This window comes from Lolium rigidum, chromosome 4, assembly GCF_022539505.1.
Source record: "Lolium rigidum isolate FL_2022 chromosome 4, APGP_CSIRO_Lrig_0.1, whole genome shotgun sequence".
NCBI classification, from domain to species: Eukaryota; Viridiplantae; Streptophyta; class Magnoliopsida; order Poales; family Poaceae; genus Lolium; species Lolium rigidum.
Window position 1 is genome coordinate 270607155 of NC_061511.1, and position 25133 is coordinate 270632287.

The 25133-nt window shown below is 42.9% G+C and overlaps 1 long non-coding RNA gene and 1 pseudogene across 1 annotated transcript; both read left to right on the forward strand.

Moving 5' to 3' along the window:
- Positions 1 to 2: 2 nt before the first annotated feature.
- LOC124707743 lies at positions 3 to 18433 on the forward strand (annotated as a pseudogene).
- Positions 18432 to 19232, forward strand: LOC124707745. Its single transcript, XR_007004970.1, has 2 exons — positions 18432 to 18461; positions 18877 to 19232. It is a non-coding gene; the product is annotated as an uncharacterized LOC124707745 (long non-coding RNA).
- The last annotated feature ends 5901 nt before the right edge of the window (positions 19233 to 25133 follow it).

The window sequence follows — 25133 nt, forward strand, 5'->3', positions numbered from 1 at the left end:
ACATGGCCGACCTCGCCTCTCTGGACGGCCCCGCCTCTTCCGCCGCCGCCGCCGCCGCCGCCCCCTCCACCCGCTTCGCCCCCAACATCAAGGGCAAGCCGAAGGCCAAGCCTAAGCCGAAACCAAAAGCAAAGCCAAAACCGGAGCCCGCGCCCGAGCCCGCGCCCGAGCCAATACAGGAGGATGAGCCCCGCGCGGCGGCGGCCCCGCTACCTGAGGATGGCGTGGACGCGATGGAGACGGACGCGGTGAGCGCTGGCGTGGGCGCAGATGAGATGGATCACGAGGTCGAGGACGAGGACTTCGTGGTGCGGGAGATCGATGTGTATTTCACGCCCAAGCCCTTCGACGAGGACACCATGGTAAAGTATTCCACGCTCGCTCACTCCGTTCCTGTTCATTAGGTTTTTGTAAGTTGCTGTTAGTGCTTGCATGATTCTGCGGCCTGATTGACTCTGCTGTGGCTATCAATGCTTCGTTGGTTGGTTTAGTTTTCAGTATCACTGATGATTAATGAAGTGTTGTTATTTATATGTCATTTCCATTTTGATAGTGATCTGATTCTCTCTCCCAGTGGCAATAGAGGTCTGTATATTTGCTGAACTTATTCGATGTACATATCAAGTTAGCTACTGTAGTTGAATCTGGTTAATCATTTTAAGATAGACAACAGTAGCTTGACTATGAAAGGGCTATCTCAGTCTGTTATCGATTTTTTGTATTGGTTTGGTTGAACTGAACTATGCCGGACCTTTGCGGTCCTTTGGTACTTATCGACTTTTATTCTAATGCTTACCTGTAGACTGCTCTTCTTTGTGTTATATCTATTTCTGAACTTAATTTCGTATATGGGAACTTCGCAGCTTTACATTATGCAATATCCGCTGAGGCCATGCTGGCGCCCGTATGAGCTTAATGAGATATGTAAGGAGGTACGACCCCTGCTAACTGCATCTCCCTTTACATGGTTAATGTCTATCAGTTGATAGCATATTAGTTATTTTTATTTCATTAAAAGGATTATGATCAAATCAGGTTCGCGTGAAGCCGCGGAGCTCAGAAGTTGAAGTAGATTTGGATATCAATACTCACAGTGATAATTACGACCCAGAGGTTTCTGCATCTGTGAGACTAACAAAGCAGGTGGGTCTTACTGTCACATAATTTATTACAGACTTAACTCTTTGGATTATTTATCATGCTTCTCTATGATATTTAACTATGTATGATTCCTTGGGAGCTCAGTAATTTTATGTGAAATTTATTGTTGAAGCTTACATTATCCATGCAATTGTTATTTATATTTGTAAGCTTAATTTATGGATACTTACTCGACGATCGCTGTTTTTAGTGCACCATAGGTTTCTCCTTGATGTTATCTCGTTATTATAAATTATTACTATTTATCTGAATGGATAATTTGTCCATGTGCTTTCTGCTTATTTAGTTTTGTGTTAAAAAATCATGTTGATTGTTTATTCAGAGTAACATCCATAGCTGGCCTTGTCGCTATTCCATAGCCTTACCTATTTGTGCTGTCAAAAGTGCAAAGGGTGCGGCTTGGTGCATGAGAGAGGCGCTAGTCAAAAGCCCTGCTAGCTGCCCCAAGTGCTTTGTCAAGCTGCACGGATTTCAAGTCTAGGACCCTGTCAACTTCTTGTTAATACTATTAATATAGGGGACAATTTTTTTTAGAGAAACCTTGATGTGGTAAAATCAAGCAATAATCCCCTGAAGTCTCCTAAGTATTAAGATGAATGCTCCCTGTTAGCCAACTGGCCACAAAATTATTTTATCTGAATATAAAGGAGTAGAGCAGAGTAAACCCGTTGGAAGAGGGCAAAATAAATACTGGTTGATCGGCAGGAGGCATGAGCAGAAAAGAAGGTGAGGGGATGGGAGGAGAGGAGTATTGGAGTAATGTGGTTCTTGTAAGTTATGCTAAAGGCAACCTATGGACCATAATAGCACCGATTTCAGATCGATGCTGTGACCCCTGACCCAGGTTCATTCGCCCCCAATCAAGGGTTAGAGTCAACAGATGGAATGCCATTGTCATAGTAGTTCCCTCCCTTTTTTGTAATAATAATTAAATTCAGTATGCTTGAATGATTTTTCTGCAGATTCTGCACTCTTTTTATGTTGTGCTCACATCTAGAGTTCGCCTTGTATAACACATGGAGTAATACCGCATGGTGTTGCTGTTGGTTGATTTTTGCCGATTACGTTCCTGGCTGATCCTTTTGCCATTCCTCATTCATGTATTGTGCTGCAGAATCTAGGTCTGTATTTTGGGTGGGGGTGGGGGGTGCTACAGGAGTACTGTTGTAGTCAACTAGTTCTATTATGGCAACAAAGCTTAATATTACGTGGTACAGTAATTGTAATTTGGAAGTTCTTTCAGAATGTAGATAACAATCTCTGAGATCATCTTGACTAAGTGGTTCTGGAAATTGCTGCACTGCGGATATGTTGATGTATTCATTGGTACAAGAAGGCTAGCATTTATAGTACCGAGTAACTTCAGCTAGTAGTGGAATAGGGAAAACGAACTCACATCTTCCTGTTCCGTCACATCTTGGATTCTGCTACGCTATGGGCATGCTTGGTTTGCATCCAAAAATTGTCTAGCCGATGTATTGACAAGCCAATATTTGGCAATGGCTATATGCGCCAGAAATTTGCAACTTTGTCTCTTCTAGAGCTAGGCAATGCAATTTGGTAACCAACCAATTGATGACCAATTTTTTGGCCTCGCCAAAACATTGGCTAGCCAAGTTTTGGCATCCAAGCAAGCAGGCTCTTTCTTTTTGAATTCTATCGTAATGCAATATACTCCTTCTGTTCAGAAATAAGTAACTCAGCTTTGTCTAGATACGGATGTATCTGGACACATTTCAGTGTGTACATACATCCGTATCCACACAAAGTTGAATCACTTATTTCCGAATGGAGGTTGTAGCACTGAAGCTAGTATGTTTGTATATGTTCCATTTCTACTCCTTCCGTACCAAATTAATTGACCCAACTTCACATGTATCTAGACGTGTTTTAGTGTGTAGATACATGCGTATCTAGACAAAGCCGAGTCAATTAACTTGGAACAGAGGGAGTAGCTCTTAGGGTGTGTTTGTTTGAGCTGGAGCTCCGCGGCTGCAGCTGCCAGAATCAGCGGTAGCTGCCAGCTGGAGCTGGAAGGTTGGAGCTGTCTGATGTTTGTTTGTTTCGGCTGCCAGTGTAGCCGTGGCTGCACCAAAATTTGTTAAAGTGACCTAAATGCCCTTATAGTTGTGTTGATCGGGTTTAAGTGTTGACTGTACCACAAACAACATGATTGAGTAACGTTTTTTCGGCAATTGAGGAAATTTTCACTATATTTAACTAGACAACCATTTGGTAACATACGTAGTGCGTAGCGTACAGCCGTACATACATTTGTTAACACATGGCAGTGAGCTATTTGATTGATTTTAACACATGTACCCACCTGCATACACCAATTTTAGCATGAACAATTTGACTGCATTTTTTATCTGACCGCGTTACACCACATCTGCAATAGAGTAGCCTAGCAGCAGCAAGTGCACAGCACGCCTAGATGCACTATCCTGACTGCAGCGGCAATCAAAACGCAGGGGCAGCAGGAGTTAGTGGCGTGGTCTGGTCGCACGAGCTCAGCTCGGGGTCGGGGGAATCGGAGCTAGGGGCAGCATCGGATCTGGGAGCTCCAGCGTGAGCGGGCACCAGGTAGCGCGGCCGGTGACGATTGGAGGTGCTGGAGATCGGGGACAGGGTTTTAGGCGGCGGGAATTCCCTTTTGTACCGCCGGAGGAGTGCGCCGGCGCCGGTCGCCGTAGATTGACTGGGTCGTGGTCCGTTGGGTGTGGTGGTGCAAGTCTTCTCTTCTGCTCTGTTCGCTCGGGAGACGGAAGGAATAGAGCCGAACCGGTTCGAGGGCATATTTGTTGCTGTATGTGATTTGGTGGGAGGGTATACCAGTAAAACTCAGAGTTTGGAGCCGCTGCGGCTGGAAGAAACACAGAAGTCGTAGCTTCTGGTCTGTAGTGCAATTTTTGGAAGCGCTCCGCTCAAGCCGCTGCGTGTAGCTGGCCGAAAAAGTGGTGTTTGTTTGGGCTCCGGCTTCCACAGCCCATAGGCTGTTGGAGCGGCTGGGAGGAGCCCAAACAAACAGAGCCTTATGCTGGTTCTTCGTTGGGCAGTAGTTCAGTTTTCATCTGAACAGTTCTTTTCTTCCCCAGCTGGGATGTCTGAATAATTTCATTGATATCGTTGGGTTTATGTTGTTGCAGACACTATCATCATCGAAAGCAGCTGATGTGACTGATTATGCAGTTGGGGTTCTTCGAGGCAACTTGGTAAGTACCAGAACAAATTTTATGTATATATGGTTATGGCCAATTAGCCACGAAAGTTGCATATGTAATTCTGGTGTGCCTCACTTAGCTTAGGCCATCTGTGCCATGAACATCGAACAAAATGAATCGTGGTTCACTTTGCTTTGGCCAACTGTGCCATGAATATTGAACTAAACCCTTAACCTGCAATTGCGTATAAAGACCTGTTCTTCATGGTTCTATTGGTGTATTAGATTGAGAGGTTAATCCATCTCCTTGTTCGAGAGAAATTGAAGTATTCATTAGCATGCTCTTGAATTATGAACAGATTGATTTGGTACTGTATATATTTTAATCGTTCTGGTGGAACTTGATGTACATGCAGTCAGATAAGGCTAGTACTCCTACGCTCCAGACATTGAAACAATTGCACACGAGTTAGTGGTACTGAGTTTGTTAACTTGTTTTGTCCCTAATTAGCTTCTTGTACCTGTTGGATAGTAACTATAGTTCACAGCCTACCCATTGCAGGAAAACCTGTACCTTCTGAAAGAACTTTTATGCTAGGCAACTGATTAATGCAAGGTGTTTGGTCATGTGATGTAAATGAACAGAATTGATCCCCTTGCTTTATTTCGCAGGTTTATTTAAATCATATTGATGCAGTGATGCAACTGCGACCATCCATGTCACATCTAAATTCTGGTGGATCACATACTAGGCAGCCTTCACAACGGGTAGAAACAAATGTTCGTACAGGTGGTCCAGCGGCTCCATCAGTTAAGGTGCGGCACTAGTTCTCGTCAGCATTGCTACTATTTTGTTGTGTGTTCATAAGGCTGCTCATAGTGGGGAGTAACATAAGGTGGTATCATGCATAAGTTACTAGTTCAAGTTACTACCTTCATAGTGGAAAGTAACTTAGAGATGGTATCATGCAAAGTCTCATTTATTAGTTTGTAGACTCATTTTATCTTGGAGTGTGTGATGTTATGGTAACATAGCTAGTTACCACCTCCTTCTCTTTCTTCATTTATTGCTATGCCATGTCACCAAAATACCTTGAAACGTGTGATGTTACTACCTAAGTTACTCCCACTATGAGCAGTCTAACAAGTTTGATGAACATCGAAATATCTTACCTAGCCACAATTTCTGTTATCTAGACAACCAGGAGTAACTGAAAGCTACCTCTTAAAATGTAACAAATTGAGCCATACAATAATGTTTCGTAATGCGTGTTGGTGACAGTGAACTGGCTTTGCCAACATAACAACCTCTGGTTCCCATGTTACTCGACATTCATGGAACAACACGGCAACAGTTAGAGTAGCATACAGATGATTTCTGTCTGTTTTTAAAATGGTATTTTATTGGAGTTAGCCCTTTCAGTATTAACTTCTGCAAGAAAAGTTGCATGTATGGTATTCGCTCTCTGAGGCTCGGCTAAGCAGGTACAACATCTGAATGCGTACTTTCCTGCGATTATGAGAAAAATGTTCTGTTGTCAATGATCTAAGGTTTGCTTAGTGAATGTGCGCATTTAATATATAACACTGAGGAGAACAGATGGATACTGAAATATGGCACACCTTTCCTATTGGTGTATGTAGTGTATTCCCTGTGTGCTGTTTTTGAGCATCATATTCTTGAACTACCCCGCTTATTTCTGTAGAGAAAGGGCTGCAGTAATGTTAAGACTGTTGCCTTTTTGCTGCTAGCTCTGAGCGGCTATTCATGTCTTCATGATCGCTTACCTTATGCTCCCAGGGAAATGAGCGCTCAGATGGTTCCAAGGACTGCGCTGAGGAATCTGAGGTTTGTAATAAGGATATTAGTTTTGTACTTAATGTAATTTTTTCTGCCTTTCTTACGTTCTAGGCTTTCTTTTGGTCCAGTTCATTTTTGTTATATCTTCTACTGAAATTTGGGTCTTGTAGTCTTGGTTCTCTCCATAGTAAGCCTCTACTGAATTCGGCTCCCTCACTGTTTTGTTTCGACATTTTGCTAGTTAATTTTTGAACCTATTCAGGCTTCCTAGTTTACAAGGCTGAACATTTTCTGGGTATAAATAGTGTGTGGCCCTAGATACACAAAAATTGACTAGAATGACTTCAGGTTTGTTTGGTTTTTGAGGTGAAATATGGTAATAGTGGTTGAGTCAAGAGGAATCACTTTGATATACATCAACATTTGGCTACCTGCTTTTGTTAATTTGTACAGAGTTTTCAACTGGTGTTACTATAAGATACATAATTAGAAATAAAGAGCACAACAGTAAATTCTGTGGCAGCGTCCAATGCTTTTTGAGAGGTATTGAACTTGTAGTCGAATTTGCCAAACAGACAAACATGACACTGAATTTTCCACAACAGCCCTAAACAAGGGCAACATATCTAATTATGCAATAGCCTCCAATGCTTTTGGGAGAGGTAATTAACTTGTAATCGAATTTGCCAAATAAAACACTATGCATTTGTATTCCACAACAGCTATAAACAAACGTGACATGTCATAGTTCAGCAACAAATTGGCCCTTCACATATCTTGTAAGGTGGATCTGCAACATTATTGACGGTGTCAATGCCAACTCTATTATTAGGCTGTGATCTTGACCATCCACTGGGTAAGTGATATATTGCTGATCTTGCCTCCTATTGTCTCCTACTTGATTGCTGTGAGTGATCAGCCATACAGTATTCCGGTAGTTGCACCTCGTGGTAGCAGGATGCCATAAATCAAGGGGTTATTAATTAAGGGTGTAAATGGATAGGATAATTTCCGCACCCTCTGAATCCGCTTTTAAGGTATCCATATTCGATTTAAAAGATTCGGTGGATAAGGATATTCGATTTCGAAGTGGTGCTTCGGATACGGTATATGATATATGGTATAACAAATAGCATGCGGATATGAATTATCTGAAATTTAATTAGAATAATTCGAAGGTTTAAACCAGATAATCCGATTTTTAAGTCAAAAGCCAAGGCCAATCTTGCAAGGTTAGTAGTTATTGAGTTACCAAATTCATTTGGCGAACATGTTTAGCTCTAAATTTCTATCAATGCTTGAGTTTTAGCGCATTATGTATCTTTTGTCTTAACTATACAAGACTGAAAGTTTAAATCTCTCAAGATTTGCAAGAACTATAGCTATCTATCGATGAGAGCATATATCCGACTATTTTGTTTCCGGTCCGAGTCTGCCCCATTTCCGATTTGAATCCGTAGTTCGGTAGAAAAATGCATGGCTATGGATATGGTATGAGAAAAATCCAATCCGATCCAATCTGTTAACACCCCTAGTATTATTACACAAATACAAAATGCCGATACTTCAACAATTTTTGGTATGAGAAAGATCTTGGTTTATAAATAAATATAGTATTAAGCCCAATATACTTAAGTTAAATAAAATGTGTACCAAGATGTGCATTTACAAGTACAACATATGTGAACAAATAGCAATGTATTCGGATCCACCAAAATAAAATGAATGCAAAATTGTGCATTTACAAGTTGCTCTGCAACTTTCGTGTGACGTCGAACTGATCCACTCTAAAGCCCATCCTATCCGGTAAGATCGTCTAGGTGTTGAGGCAGCCAGTCATATCTGGATTTGGGCTCGACGCGTATGGTGGTTGGACGATAAAATGCAGCGTATACATTTGGAAAACACACATAGTACAAAGAACACACAAGTACACGAGATAAACTAAATATAAGGCAGATTTGGACTGTTAAATCCATGCTTTGACCGCAAGTTACTCATACAATATTCAATAGTTACAAAATCACAATAATACAAAAGTTTCTTAATACAAATCTAATGTCTATTTTGTGTAACATACAACAACAACAACATCAAAGCCTTTTTCCCAAGCAAGTTGGGTAGGCTAGATATGAAACCCAGGAGAAATAAAAGGAAGCTAAAAACAAGAACAAGATGAAAAAAGAGAGTAAACTAAGATTTCGGGACATGGATCGCTGATCTCCATGCGATCCTATCAAGAGCCAAGACTTTAGGTATATTCCAATCCCTCGAGTCTCTTTTTACCGTCTCCGCCCAAGTCATCTTTGGTCGTCCTCTACCCCTTCTAGTCTCCTCCATAATCCTTTGAATTCCGCTTCCGGAGGGCCACCCTAGCCTATCACGAATTACCTCGTTCCTAATTCGGTCCTTTCTTATATGGCCGCACATCCATCGTAGCATGCGCATCTCTCCAACACTCATTTGTTGTATGTGTTGTCTTTTAGTTGGCCAACATTCTGCCCCATATAGCATCGCCGGTCCAACCTGTTGTCCTATTGCTTTGGAACATTGATCCCAAATATCTGAAGGTGTCCCTCTTCGGCACTATTTGCCCTTCTAATCTGACATCTCCGTCTTCGCCACTAAAGCCGCATCGCATGTACTCGACCTTGGTCCTGCTAAGTCTAAACCCTTCGACTCCGGCTACGCCTCCATAGCTCTAACTTCCTATTCATGCCGCCGTGGTTTCATCTACTAGCACCACCATAGCTTCAACTTCCTATTCCCTGCCGGCCGTGGTTTCATCTACTAGCACCACATCATCAGCAAAGAGCATACACCAATGAATATCTCCTTGTATATCCTTGGTCACCTCATCCATCACCAAGGAAAACATGTATGGGCTTAAGGCTAACCCTTGATGTAGACCAAGGAATTTCTCGTGGAGAAACATGTATCAGCTCTCACTATCACTTTGTGCGAACAGTTGTCACAACACGATCGTACATATCTCTCGATAAGGGTAATGTATTTTGTTAGGAATTTGTGTTTCTCCGGCGCCCACCACTTGACCGTCCTTGGATTGGTATCTTGTCATACGCCTTCTCCAAGTTGATGAAGACCATCATATGTAGGTCCTTCTTTGCTCCCTATATCTCTCCATAAGTTGGCGAAGTAAGAAAATCGCCTATGTAGTCGACCTCCCGGGCATAAAACCGAATTGGTTTTTAGTGACATTCGTCATTCTCCTCAAGCGATGCTCGATGATTCTCTCCCAAAGTTTCATAGTATGGCTCATAAGTTTAATCCCTCGGTAGTTAGTACAACTTTGTCTCCTTTATTCTTGACGATAGGTACTAATATGCTTTTCCTCCACTCTTCGGGCATCTTGTTTGACCGAAAAATGTGGTTGAATAGTTTAGTTAGCCATACTATTGCCACGTCTCCAAGGCTTCTCCACACCTCCATTGGGAGTTTGGGACATCATCAGGGCCAATGGTGTTTCCTCCTTGCATCCTTTTGAGGGCCTCTTTAACCTCAAGCTCTTGGATCCTCCGCACGAAACGCCTATTGGTGTCATCAAAGGAGTCATCCAGCTTGGGGATAGTGCCCTTGTTCTCATCATTGAATAACCCATCAAAGTACTCCCTCCATCTATTCTTGATCTCGTCATCTTTCACTAGAAGTCGATTAGCCTCATCCTTGATGCACTTAACTTGGTTGAGGTCCCTCATCTTCCTCTCACGAATTTTGGCCATCTTGTAGATATCTTTCTTGCCTTCCTTTGTGCCTAATCTATCATATAGCTCATCATAGGCCCACCCCTTGCTCCACTCACCACTTGCCTTGCATTTTTCTTGGCCTCTTTGTACTTCACCATGTTGCTTGTGCTTCTATCATGGTGCCAACTCTTGTAGCACTCCTTCTCCTTGATAGCCCTTTGGACATCCTCATTCCACCACCATCTGTCCTTAGCTTCCCAGCTTCTACCCTTTGTCACTCCAAGCACCACCTCCCTAGCTACCTTTCGGATGCAAGTACCCATCTTCACCCACATGCTATCCTCATCTCCCTCTTCGTTCCATGGTCCTTCCATGATCATCCTCTCCTGAAAGGTCTGTTGTGCTTCCCCTTTGAGCTTCCACCACTTCGTTCTTGTGATTTTGATGCCTTTATCCTGCATCACAGTGAAAGGGAAGTCGGCTACCACAAGCTTATGTTGCGCCACAACACACTCCATGGTTAAACCATGGATTTGGACCATCAAATTATGCCTTATATTATGGAATGAAGTTTAGTATCTTCTGTGTTCTTACCATACACCATTTTGTTATTTAAACTTCAGAAATAATTGATATGCCTTTTTTCGTTTGTCATTTCAGCCATGGATATCTCTCACATACGAACCAGCTGGGAGTCACATTGCAAACAAGTATGACACTGAGATGATAGCAAATGACAGCAGGCCTATAGATTTCACAATGAGCACGTAAGTGTTGTGATAGTTGTTCCTGGTATTGTTTTGTGAGTAACATTGTGTGATGTAGCAAAATATATTCATATGTAGCACAGACATAAGCTAAGCTATATATATGACTAATCATTGGCATGTGGCAGAAGATTGCCAGTACATATTTGTATTTGCTTTTGTAGCAAATATGTCGTGGTCCATGTAAGCTGAGTCACCAAGAATATAATATACAACAGACTGTTCTGCATGTTCAGTTTGAGCCTAATTGTCCCATTGGCAATCAAATTTCAGCTGTATTCTAGTTTGGCAACCCATTTTTGACGAGTTCTTGGAAAGAGATTTAATATTGTTAGGTTCCTTTAGGGCTACATGATTTGAAGCATTGCTGGCAAAATCTGGTCAATATCTTTGTATGTTTTGAGTGAAGTTGTTGTCGCTGCAAACTCAGACTAATTAGAAAACATCTTAGCAGATGGAACTTTCAATGCTAGACATATCAGTTACATTGATTTTATTACTTTTGGTTTAGCCCTTTTGCAAAGTTGACTCTAGGACACCATTATTTTGTGTGAAGTGCTCAGTAACATTTCAAAACATGAAGTTAACTACAAAATCCATTTACCATAACACACCATTGATTAAAAATATGATGAGTTCTCCAGCATGGCACCACAGTGCATCCGTTGCCGGCTGGCAGGAGTTCATGCATCTCTTTGCTGCCAGCCAAGAGTATCTTTCCTACGATGGCCCTGGTGCTTATCCATGGCACAGCAAAGTGTTCATCCCAGGCTTTACAAGTCCATTCTATGGACAGGGGGTATTGTCTTTTACGTTCACGGATTTGGACAGTCCAGATAGAGGGGAAGGGAGAACAAATGGAAGAGGATCATGGCAAAGCTTATGTTTCGTGAGATGTTCACGCTAATATTACGGAAGCAATATTTTGATGTGTGTTCTAGCAAATGGGCATGATTTTTGTAGTGTTATTGAGTCAATGCCATGTTTACAGTGTGTATGATCAATTTGCACAAAATAACAGCGCCCTGGAGCCAATTTTGTGTCTATTGTCCATTTCTTGTGTTATTATTGTTGTTAGTGTGCATGATGTTATGTATTGTTTCGGCACTGAGAATCATTAAAATGATACTAAGGTACAGTGCAATTTTTCAAATATATACAACAATCAACATTTTCTGTTACTATCCGGTTGGAACTGATAACTTATTTGTATAACTTCCAAATTTATTCTGCAGATCCGATTATGCATTGTCATTGTGTCCTGGAGGGCCGACAGGCAGCAAGAATATGAACAGATGCCATGCGCTAAGGTGCAGACTACATAATTTCCTTTCCTCCACAAGTTCAACTGATCTTGCCATTTCTTTGTATACTTCTGTTTAGTTGGTTTTTGGGTCTGGTGGAGTTTTCAGTTTTTGTAGGGGAGCAGCCCTCCTTTGCTAATATATTTATGGAAAATTTCTGCTTATGAAGTGTTACTTTCGCATATATGGAAGTATAAATATTTTCCATGCATGTTTTTTCTATTGAAATGACTTTCTAGATTATGTCCCTAGTAATTGCAGTCAAGGATGAACAAATGGATTTGCCACAATAGCTAGCGTTTTTCAGTGATCACTAGGTACTCTGATTAAGAGGCAGTCAACTCATCGCATAACTTGTTGTGAATCAGTACTTTGCTTTGAACTGGAATACTTGACTAACTATATTTGTGACTATTCTACGAGTTAGTGTCCCAGGGACTATCTGGACTCCCAATAATTTGTGAGAAGACATAGGAATGCATTAGTATTTAGTAGGAGAGTGACATGGATATGGCACGGATTACATTACGGCATGCATGCATGTGCATGACAAAAATAATTTAGAGGTTGCATTAATAACATGCTAATATCTGGTTGAGACTAAAAAGAAACAAATAAGCGTACAGCATTTGGTGGAAGCCTTTTCATTTCACTTTTCCTATCAGGTTGTTTTTTCTTCCTATTAAATGATCAATAGGCTGTTTTGTGTTATATGCAATTGAGGCAAGGCAAGACATGTATCTTTTGGAGGCAATTCCCGTAAATATATATGTTTTGCCAAAAAAAAAGTTGGCCAATTTTCACTTAATTAAATGTTTGAACATTTCTTCATGAAATGGGTGCTCACTTTGCTGTTCGACTCTAGCAGTCTTGTTAAGAAAATATCGTGCCAATGAAATCGTTCTTCTCACAGCGATTTCAGTGAACAGAAGAATATTATTGTATCATGCCTCCTAGGAGGATTGTAAACCAAACTCTACCTTTTCAATGAAATGAAACACGAAGTTCATTTGCGTTTCACGAAAGAAACGATTCTTCTTTTGTCTGATATACTAAATAGCATCTGAGTGTGCTGTATAATTATTCAATGCTATTTATATGCAAATATTGAAAGTCGTATGAGAAGTTATTTTGTGTTGACATTAAAATTAGTCAAGCCCTAGATCCAGCGAGAGGGAGGGAGAAAGAAGTGTTATGCCACGATTCTTGCTTACTCCTTGATAGCTTTGACGTCCTTACATAGTCATAATTCATAAAGAGGTGGCAACTAAAGATATATCACAATTGGATGTAGAGTCTGTCCAAGCTAATCTATCTTTTCCACCGTAACTAGTCACACGGATGTCTTTATTTATCTTGAACTAAGTATCAACGTGATGGGCATGCGGTTCCATTTCCTTGTGTCTAGGTTGCCTTCAGTTAAAATCTTGCAAGGCCCCATTGGAACGTGTATACTGTGTAGCTTTATATCATTTTTTTTCTTCCCCATGTTGTTTAACTTGGAGCTTGAGATCTACCGTTCAACTCAACTCGCAAGTTATTTCTAACTTGCATTGCATAACAGGGAGATGCTTTTACTGCCACTGGAGGAGCGCCTGAAGAAATGGTTTTCTGAGGTTAGATTCACTGACAGGATGTTTCCAATTCTGAGATGAGATAGAAGAACAAACCAACAAAAGGCTCTAATTGTTTTCTTGACTTCTTTTTCATTCACTTAATTGAATCAGGTGTCACAAGTGAATCGATTTGATGCTCTAATGCATCTTGCTCCAACCTATTCAGAGGAAGAAGTTCTGAAAATTCTTCCAGTGTATGCAGATTTGGTGCGTGGTTTATGGGTCTGCAAAAGTTCTTTATTGTATGATGATGGACATGCTCCCAAAAGGGATAGAATTATACTCGAATTTACAAAAAAAGAATCCATACCTATGGAAATCGTAGACAAACTGTTCGGAGATGTGCGAACAAGGAATATGATATTGAATCCACTGGGTAAAAGAAGGGAAATGCTTAAAGACTATAAATTTATAGTAGCAGCAGATTTATCCTTCATAAAACGTTATTCCCACATAGTCAGGGAGCAAGAAAATACTTGGTCAGTTCGCGAGGCAACTTTGGCTGCCACCCTAGAGAAATATAGCACTACCAAACAAAGTAAAACCAAGAATTCAGCCAGGTCTAACATTCCCGGAAATGCCCGGATCCAGTTGTGGGTAAGACCAGGGATGGCCTTGTTCAAGGAAGTGAAAACCATGTGCGCTCTGTCTTGGATAGTGTCTTCATCGCCAATAAAGTTCGCAGGTAATTGTTAAGTCATTTGCTGGTTATCTTGTCTTTTATATCGTCTGATTTTCACTTTAAAATTAGTAGTTTCCAGTATGTTTGTACCCTCTGAAGTTCATTTATTTTTGTTGGTATGACAATTGAAGGAAACTAAGCATCTCTAGTTGACCTGTACTCTTGGTTGTAGAACTCAAGATTGTTTGATTTAATGTCATATCAGCAAGTATCTATAGGTGTTTGTTGCCGTCAAGAAAATGCGAGCATTGTCTATTCTTGTACTACTGGTTTATGTGGAGCACTCCAGTGTAGGGGATCATTGCTCACGCATATTAGTTTGCATCGAGTTATAGCTATTTTAGTCAGGGGAGAATTCCATCGCATCGCACAGTGATGGCAAGCGTGGCAGGTTATGCTGAGAAAGCAGGACTACATCAAAATACCAAGCCAGGCTCTTAAAAGATTTTGCAGTAATGATATACGTTTTGGCATACAAAACGATGATGAGACACTCCTAGGCTCCAAGAACCTGCAGTTGCATGGAAATATTTTAGCCTGAACATGTGAAGTTAACTTGTTGCCAGAGAGCAAACCAGCCTTAGAGCTCTTGAACTAACTATGTACAGTACATCCTTACCACTGTATTAGACTACTAGTTACTGGTGTCTTGTATATGCGCTGTTATATATGTTGGCTGTTATTGCTAGCCTTAATACCTCATGTACATGCTATGCTTAAGTATATACGTTTCCAGTGCGTGGAATAGATAAGATGACACGAGTAGCTGACGAAGTATGTTTTCGGTGCTAATTTTCTGTATGTATGCTGGCTCAGTGGCTTTCTTGTTTCCTTAACATGCAACATATGTGTTTTTTCCATAATGGATGTTCGAACTATTCAATTGCAATAATGTTGGATGTGTTCACTGTAGCTTTCAGGCAGTAGTTAGAGACTTGAGGCACTTGGCAGTAAAGTATGCCTCTGACAGGAAGGATGGAGCAAAGTTCCAAGCTCTGTCAAATGCTGCAAAAACTTGTGTTTCACTTCCTCGTAAAGAGCTTGAGGCTTCAATAAAAGTTGTTGCTGTTGATGTCCATGATGTATATGTTCAAAGGACTGAGGAGAGGGGTACAGTGAGGTACTGCAAATTTGAAAACGGCACTGAGTACCATTTTGACAATGACAGGAGCTCCGTACTTATTAATTTACTTTCTCCCTGCAGGAATGTGATCATTAAGCTATTCCGTGAAAAAGAACCAAATGTAACGATAAAGAAGCAGGAGATTCTTGATAATGCTGTGAGAATTCTAAAGAGAGAAGTTAGTGACAAGGAGTACCATCAGGTGTGTCTTAAATTAACTATTGCTAATTTTGCACTAGTGTTGCATAATAATTCTTTGTACAGCTCCATAAAACCAATTTATTCTATTGCTATTTGGTATTAGTACTCCTTTAGTTACTGGGGGAAGCGAGAAGTTGCAATAAACACCTAACCTTCAGAGTGTTTGCTTAACCTCGTCTAATCTCTCTCGCTGATAGCCATGACCCACATGTCATATTTGTCATCTTCATCTCCTTCCTTTGTATTTGATCTCTCTGTACTGAGCAGCGGCGACGCTTCCCAACAGAGCCGCAGTTTTCGGCCGCGCTCTCCAGCCCACCCAACGCCAGTGACGCTCGCATCCAAAGCTAAATCGGTGGAAGCAAATCCATACCGCATAGTGCGTGCGACGGTGTGAGCATAGATGCAGCCCCCCGCCGATGTCGTCATCCTCCGCCAGCGTGGGAGCGCCATCATGCCTAGCGGCCGCGACGCGAACCACTAGGCCAGGATCTGGTTGGCAGCGTGCGCTTCGCCGGCAGTTGCTGATGCATCGTCGCGGCATGCAAAGTCGCAAAGCAAGCAAGAGTGCCGCCGGGAGACTTTGTTTCTGGTGCCGGCAGCGCCGAACAGCGAGACTGATGCGGTGAACGTAGCCTCGAGATCCTGGTTGTTGGCTTAGATGAGGATCGAATGACACATGCCCTAACCATCCTGCAGGCAGCTCAAGCTCGTGGAGTGCGTCGACGCGGCCGAGTGACACCCGCGTGGAGGTTGCGCTCCGGTGGCCACTACCCACCGTAATTTGTGCCTGTTGTATGCTCGACTGAAATGCTCGGCCCATGCCTTGCAAAGAGATTGTCTGTTCAGATTTGTTGGCCAACAATCCTAGCCTCCTAGGGTTGATTGCATCCACGTCAGCAAATCCCGATCTAAAACAAGCGTGTAGCAACTAATGACTGGGAACTGGAGTTTGGGGTGCTGATTTCAGGGAATTGAAGTTCCGGGTTTGATTTCGACTGGACCTACAAACTCAAGGTTTATAACAGGCTTTACTCTTTGTATAAGCACCATTATTAACAAGTCTGGATACTGGAGAGAAGAAAATTTGAACTAAATGTAGAGTTGTGCTAGTATAAGAACCACTGCCAGTAATGTTACTATGCAGAGTCATTTGGCAAGCTCCACTGATCTGGTTGGAGATAGGTGAGGGGCCCAGTTGATAGTTGGTGAGTGCTTGGTGAAGTGGCACAAGGTTAAGGTAGGGTAGTGCCCGCTGTCAGTGATGTGATGATAGACAAGGTGTGTTAGCAGTAGCTACTAAATTAGCATTAGCCTAATACAAGTTACTAGCAAATATGCCATGCATTGCTATGAGTTCGCCAAAAAATGGGTAGCAGCAACGCATCTCAAGCTGAACCGGCCGTCCACCTGCAGGAGGACGGAGAACCCTCACTGACTTGTGGGGTTAGGGTTTTGCGAGACCGGGGGAAGAGGGGCCGATTCGAGGGTAGAAATCTGGAGATGGGGTTTCGGTGGAGCTGCATCACTGGCATCTTCTGTGCTTCCATCACCGTATCAACAAGCCAGCTGGTTCTTTTTTTAAACTGGGAATGGCCCCGAAGGGACTAGGTGCTTCTCATTAAAACAGCGGTGCAGTAGAAATTACAAAGAGGTCCACAAGAACTATTGCTATTACAAACAGGACCTCAGCAGATGCAAATAGGACCCTAAAGAAAAGAGCAGAAACGCAATCCGGTCCTCTGCAACCGCTGGCAGACGGTGGACTCGAACAGCGACCTTCCACGCCGGGACCAGAGGGACGAAACCACTTGGTCTCCGCAGGAAGCGGTGCGTCGCCGTGAATCCACGAAGGGGCCTCCGAAGGAGGTTGAAATCCTGACACCACTGCGACAGGAGCTGGAGCAGCCGCCCTACGGCTTGTTGAGTCGACAGCCAAACCTGGGCCATCGAGGATGATCTCCAATAAATTGCAGCACCTCGAACTCCCTGCAGCTCCCCAGCATCCGCCAGCAGCATCAGCCTTCTGCCGCCTCGTCCCGCCACCATGGCGGCCTGGAGGCGGAAGATGAACCCTGCCAGAGACAGCTGAGTCGCCACCAACACAGACATGGACCTTATTGTTGAAGGAGATGCTGACGGCGCGACCACTCTTCATCAACGTCTCCGACCAGTGGAGCACCGCGAGGAAGAGAATCACCGTCAAACGTCACTGGAGTCTGTCCCGAAGCACCGGCGAAACACTCCAAACTACCGGCATGACGCCAAAACCAAGCACCAGGCTAAACTCTAGACACCAATTGTACAGGGGTGGACCCTCGCCCTATTTGCTGCCGGCCAGCGCCGGAGAGGAGAGTGGAGGGGCCTGCTGCCCCGGATCTGGAGAACTCGAGGAAGAGCGGTGGGGGACTCCCAGTCTCGTGACAAACCTTCACAAGCCAGCTGTAGGGTTTTCCCACAAAAGAGAATGAAGGTCCCACACACAAACTAGATGGGTTTTCAATTTTTTGAAAACTCCCAATCTAAATAAAAATTGGTTTCTTGAGAATCATTTTTTCTTGGTAACCTTAATTTAAGCCTCACGCGCTACCCCTAGTCTATTCTCAATCTTTTCTGCAAATCACACAGTAGAGTTAGAGTTCAACACAGGGTAGTTACTGGGCAACTGAGCCAAACCTAGACCATCGGGTCAGTTTCCCCATATTTTCCTTCTGGGTGGGATATCTTGGAATGTCTGTATTGTTAATTTGTTAGGCATGTAAAGGTTTTTTATGGACTTTTTTTCACATCATCTTGTTACTTGTAGGCTGTGACTGAGATCTGCATCACAAATGCTGAAGGACACCTCGTACTGAAGAATGGTGATAAGCCCTGAATTTGTTGTGATGATGATTTTTGTAAAACGCGCAAAAGGTGTTTCTTCTTTCTTGAAATGAAAGGTATGCTTTGTTGTTCTTCTATCTACTTAAGTTTCTTTCAAAAATTAAACATGCATAAAATGGAACCAAAGATATCGCCTAATCATCTCTGTGAACTCTTGTGCATTAGTCACAAATTGCCCTATTACCAGATATACTAATTTTCCACAGTTGTTAACTGTGTGGATCATTTAAAACAGAACCTGCATGGGTGAGTGAATGGTTATTTCAGACAGTGGTCTCTTAGCTGGCTTCAGTAGTCAGCCGTCATCTTACCCTTCATTTATATGTTAGTTTGTATGTTTTGCTTCCCGTTGATTAATCTGTGATGTGTTATTTCACCAGTATTTGTTGTTTCTACTTTCTGGTTGATTTTATTGCGGAAAATCATTTTGTTTGATTCTATAATATATACTGCTTTCATTTTTTTAAACAGTTCTTGAAGTTCACCGGAGTCACAGAAGTTGGTAAATAAGCATTCGAGCAAGATACATTCTATTACCCATTCTAGTCTTAGGTTGCGGTATGGCTAATCTTATGGGACATTGTTCTCACTCCTGGTTTCCAGATCTTCCTTTCAAACTTTCGTTCTGAGATACAATTTTTATACAGTATTTCATTATATGTCTGGAGTAAGGAAAACATCAGCGGCCAAAGTGGCGAGAAGGGTTATTGATGATGTTTTCTGGCACTTTCGTATTTGTAAAGTGGACGTCTGTTCCATTATTCTAGTCGTATTTAGTTCTGAGTAATATGAGGATTCTGTATATTTAACACATGCTCCTTTTGCCCTCCTCAGTTAGCCCTTGTTGCATTACGGTTTAACTAGCCTTGTGCAGTTCGACTTTGTATTAGCTTGTTTGTTAGCCATGTCCGCAGTGCTAAATTGTTCCAAAAATATCAATCATTTCTACGACTTAGGCATCTCCTGTATCATAGGCAAACTGTACAGTAGGGAGTAGGCCGTTGATACTAGGACCCTTCACTAAGGGTAAGAAGGGAGTTTTCTACTCCCTCAGTTCTATGAAACATGTTAAAGATTTGTCTAAATTCGGATGCATCTAGACATGATTTATGATTTAGTTTCTACATACATTTAATTTTAATAAATCTCAGATACCTTTCATGGAAAGGAGAGAGTATTTATATTAATTTTTAACATCATGTCAGCTAGGACTTTGTTTTAGATTCTTCGTTAGCCATGTCCACAGTGCTGAATTATTCCAAAAATATCAATCATTTCTATAACTTAGGCCTCCTGTATCATAGCTAAAATGAATAGTTGGCCTGTTTATACTTGGTCAGTTCATTAAGGGTAAGAAGTGAGTTTTCCCGTTCTCTATGAGAAATTTAATTCGGCACATGGAAGCATATGCTCCTGCCACCGAAAAAATATTTTGAAATTTTTTAAAAAATCGAACAAAAATTTCTGCGCTTGCGTATCGACATTCTACGTGCGTACATCAAGTTTCGCGAAAATCTAACATTTTTTGTGACTTGTGTGAAGAAAAAAAACGTCAAGTACAGAAACTTTTTTTCACCAAAATTTATCTTTTTTACACATGATACTAAAAATGTAGGTTTTTCATGGAACCACTTTCTAAACGTGTAGAATTTCGAGGCGTACTCATTAATTTTGTGTCCGAGTTTTTTAACATTTTAATAGTGTGTTTTAAATGAAATTTAACTCCCGGGTGCCAAAACATCACTCCCTTTTCTATTTATATTAACTAGATGAGTACCTCGCGTGTTGCTGTGAAAATATATATAAGTATTTATATAAAATCATTAAAATTAATGGAAATGGTATTGGATGCAACATGAGATAAAATTCAGAATGAATAATAAGATACAAAGTATGTTTTGCATTTCTATGGTGATCTCTATATATGAATCAGGGTGTTAGATGTACTGATCGAAACATTGTACCAGATTACAAAAATATATTACATAACCCTTTTATCATTTTACTCGGCATTAAAGTCCACAAATTTTAGTCAAGAGCACCATATATTCACTCCAGATACAATTCATTTAGGTTATCAGCTTAATTCATTTACGAAGAAACATGCCAACAAAATTTTAGGAAGAACACAACGTGCCAGCAAATCTTATAGCTGGTAGGCATTCACGGATAATTAACATATAATCGGTCTAAATACATACTAATCAAATCTCAAACTCAGATTACTTGTAATTAGGCTAGAATTAATCGTTCCCCTAGATTAAATTCACACAGTATAAAATGTGGGTTGTGCACTTAAAAAAGTGGGTTGTGATCAAACCACATATAGACTGACCCTGAGAAAGTGAGAAGGAAAAAAAGGCACCAACAATTCACCATGCACTCCTTGCCGGGAACAACGGGGACGTTTCTGGAAATTCAAAAACTAAGATGAGTTAAACAAATAAGTATCTTTGTTATTGAGGTGAAACATGTGTGTGGTCCAAATAATTACAAATAAAACCACCGGAGTCATGTGCTTATCCATTTATCGCCAAAATATTCCCCATGAAGTATTCCTAGGGATGTGGAGTTTGTTATTCGCCAAGTTCAAAAGGAAGTTTGTTATTCATGCATGCACTGCGGGTTTTTTTTTAGCTTACCGCATCTGGAGTTTGTTATTCGCGTGTAGTCTCACCACGTCAACTGGCTCTAGGCGAGCATTACTTGATATCTTTTGGCGATTCATGCGAGTACTATTTAAGATTTTCTTGTAGTTCCCGTAGCCTTTTTCCACTTCCATCTCACCCGGAGTTCCGGACCAGCTTTCTCTCAACATTGCCGACGAAAGTTTCACCCGCGAGCATGGTGCGATGTACCAGAGGAAACAGATCTCTCTCCAGCTCCAGCTCCTCTCCCCGTCTCTCGTCTTCTCTCGTATCATGGTTGCAGCGATAGATCGGGGTGACGGCAGGTCGGTGTCGCATCGAGCTAGAAGGTGAGTCCATCCTCCACAATGTTCTCTGCCTCGACGTCTTTACCCCCGTCTAGTTGGCCCTCACGTTGCTCCCCACGCCTCGGGCAGCTGGACGCTCCGCCCTAAAATCTTTACTATTAAAGTGAAACATATGAATGTCTAGTGTTGTCACACATTCAAATATTTACAAACAATACCACCGGAGTCAATGTCCTTATCCATTTATCGCCAAAATATTCCCCCGTGGAGTATTAGGCATGTGGAGTTTGTTATTCGCCAAGTTCAAAAGGAAGTTTGTTATTCACGTGTGTAGTCTCACCACGTCAACTGGCTCTTTTTTTGAGAGCAACCACATATTTCATTAATCGAAAATCAAGTTACATGAAGCAACACATGTGGAAACTAAAAGACAAACCGGGATAAAATAATTATCCTGAATTTGCAGATAAAATTCTAAATGATCGAGAAATACAAAACGATCCCTAGGGTTTCCTGCAACCACCGTAGCCAGCGGCCGCCGTCCAATTCCAACGCCGCCGAGACGAACGCAAGAAGAGACGCCGAGCCTCCACCATTGCAAGATCCAAAAGAGCACCATCGCCAAGGAGGCTTTGTGAGTCGATGAACGAGGCCTGCTTGTAAGCGGCGAGGCACATGTCGCTGTGGCACGTCGACCGGGGACGTCCCCGTGCTGGTCTTGGACCAAGATACGCCGCCTCCCATCGACAAAGTCGGAGAAGAACGGCATATCCACCACCTCCGGACCAACATATTCGCTCCGAGAAGAACCACCTCGCCCCGGCCCCCGGCGCCGTCGTGGACAACGACAAACACCGATGACACGTCGAGAAACGGATCTCGCCGGATCCGAAGAACGGCGAGAAGACCAAGCTGCCGACCTGAAAGATCGACAAGCACACGTTGCCAACAACTCCGAGACGCCGCCGTGAAGGTCGCCGCCGGTGTGGGAGTGGAGTTGAGGCAGATTTATTTGCCCGGGCGTCGCTCCCACCACCCCAACGACGCACCACGGCGAGACAAGCCCAAACTACAAAACGGAGGAGGAACGAGGTCCCCTCCCCCTCCTGCCGCTGGAGCGGCAAGCGGAGGGAGAGGGGCCCAGAGCTCACGCCGGTGGAGATGGGATCTGGCCGCCGCCGCCTGGGAGAGAGGAGCAGGGCGAGCATTACTTGGTATCTTTCGGCGATTCCTGTGAGTACTATTTAAGATTTTCTTGTGGTTCCCATAGCCTTTTGCCACTTCCATCTCACCTGGAGTTTCGGACCGGCTTTCACTCAACATTGCCGACGATGTTTCACCCGCGAGCATGGTGCGATGTACTAGAGGAAACAGACCTATCTCCAGCTCCCCTCCCCGTCTCTCGTCTTCTCTCGTATCATGGTTGCAACGGCAGATCGGGGTGACGGCAGGTCTGTGTCGCATCGAGCTAGAAGGTGAGTCCATCCTCCACAATGTTCTCTGCCTTGAGGTCTTTACCCCCATCTAGCTGGCCCACACGGTGCTTCCCCACGCCTCGGTCAAGCCGGACGCTCCGCCCTAAAACAAGGCATGAACGCCCGCCGTTTCGTGACATGCCATCGTCAAAACGCCACGCCTTGCGCTCTAAAGCAGCCGCTGCATTGGACGCATGGACTTCTTGCCACGATGCAGGTGCAGCCGACGCCGGCGTCGCCGCCCATAGGCCCAGTCCTCGCGCGGACTCTAACCGCGCAAGGTTCAGAGGAACCCGCACTAGAGTAGACAGTGCATTCCGCCGGCAACACACACCGGATTGCAAGCGTGCAAGCGGGGAGGGGGGATGGCTAGCAGTGCATGCTCCTCATTGTGAGAATTTTGATGTGCAACTTCGTGAAATGAGAGCTAATCTTTGCTCTTATTTGGACGACCAAGACATCTAAGCAAGTCCTGGAGCTGCATGATTATAATCCCTTTTTTCTGAAACAAGGCAAAAGATTTGCCATTTTCATTGATTAAGGAGAAGTTTTAGAGGTCTTACAAACCAAACTTGGTAAAGCACCAAGCTAGATAACAAATTCCTACTCTCGCGGCATCATATTACAAAGTGCTTCGCATCGGCAAGGCTCCACAAAGAGACCTCCTCTTTGATCTTCATGACAAGCATGTTTGCGGTTGACAAAATATTCCTAAATACTCGAGCAATCCATTCCTTCCAAATCTCCCATGAAACAAGCATCGCTACTATGGCCTTCCCATGTTGGCTTCTTTTTTGAATCACGTCCCGCCACCATTCTTTGACGGAGTGAAGAGCGGTCCAATCTTGGGGTTGAATGTCAAGAAGACCGAGCCATGACTTCAAGCTTTCCCAAATGGGCCGAGTGAACCGGCAATGGAATAGTAGGTGTGCATCCGATTCTTGCACTTGGTTGCAAAGTTCGCCAACCTCTCTTTTGTAGACGATCCGCCGTCGAAACATAGTTTTGAAGAAAAAGCAATGCAAAGATCTTACACTTGGGGGAGCCCAAGGTCTCCATACTAAAGTAGTCACTGGGGAGGAGGTGTGTCCTAAGAATTGCATCTTCTTGCCAAGTTAGCCGAGTATGAACCGTCTTTTCCAAACTTCCAAGAAATGGAATCATCCGTGTCATGGTGTAGGTGCACACCTTGTAGCTTCTCCCATATATTGTAGAATTGTGAAATGTGATCCACTGAAAGCCCTTCTTGGGTATTAATTTGGGACATCCAATAGTCATCATTCAAAGCTTTTTTCACATAGCATCTTCTTTTCCTTGCAATCTTGTATATAAAAGGAGGGCAGCAGGGTAGCAATGTCTCTTTAGGCTCGGGAGAAGGAGGAGAAAAGAGTTGGATCGGAGGCGTTGGAAGAGGGAGTCTCAACTCCCTGTGTAAGATGTTCATCATCAACAAAGAAAATTCATACGAGCAGGACGTATGGGTTTTAGCATTCGTGCGCGCTAAGCCAGGGTAAATTTTTGTGTCTCTGTGTTGTGCTTGATCTTGCATGCTCTTCCCAGCGCCCTCCCGCCGAACTAAAAAGGGGTTGTAAATCCCCAGTGTCCACAGTCTAATGGACGCGACAATACCCAAAGATCATTTATGTGTGTTGAAAAATGTCCGTGCCCAAACATCACTTATGGGTGCCCAAAGTACAAACATGTGTTTTTAAACCCTAAACCAAGTCGTGTTGTAACTAAATAGATAGATTTCTTCCATTTCCTTCTCAATATGTTTCCATCCGCCCCACCGATTACCAGCGTAGCCCTTCACGCCAGCGACCCACACAGTCTTGAGTTCGAGTCCCATCCACACCCCACCTTTTTTGTTCATTTTCCACCCTTCTCATTTGCCCACCAAAACTAACTGAATGAGCCTAATTAGATGGAGTTGGCCCATTAGTCAAGTCGACACTCGGCTCTCAGCTCTGAGATAGCCCACAATGAAACCCTTTTTTTTTACGGAAAGGCAGAGCACAACTGCATTTCACTGATCAAAGTTTCTAAATTTCTCATTTCTTTCAACCTTTTTTCATACAATTTCAAGCTTACAAATTCCTCCCAAATTCACGCCTTTCCATACAATTTCAACATTACACCCAATGCGATTGTCATACCTACAAGACATGCCCAAATGTAATTGAAAAATTGTGATTGATCTTGAGCTTCCTAATCTTCTGGTTCAACTTCCTTAGCTCAACAACTACCTCTCTATCAATGCGTGATATGTCATCCGTCTCTTCTGCCGGGGCTTGCGCTGCGGCTACTATCGTCTGCGG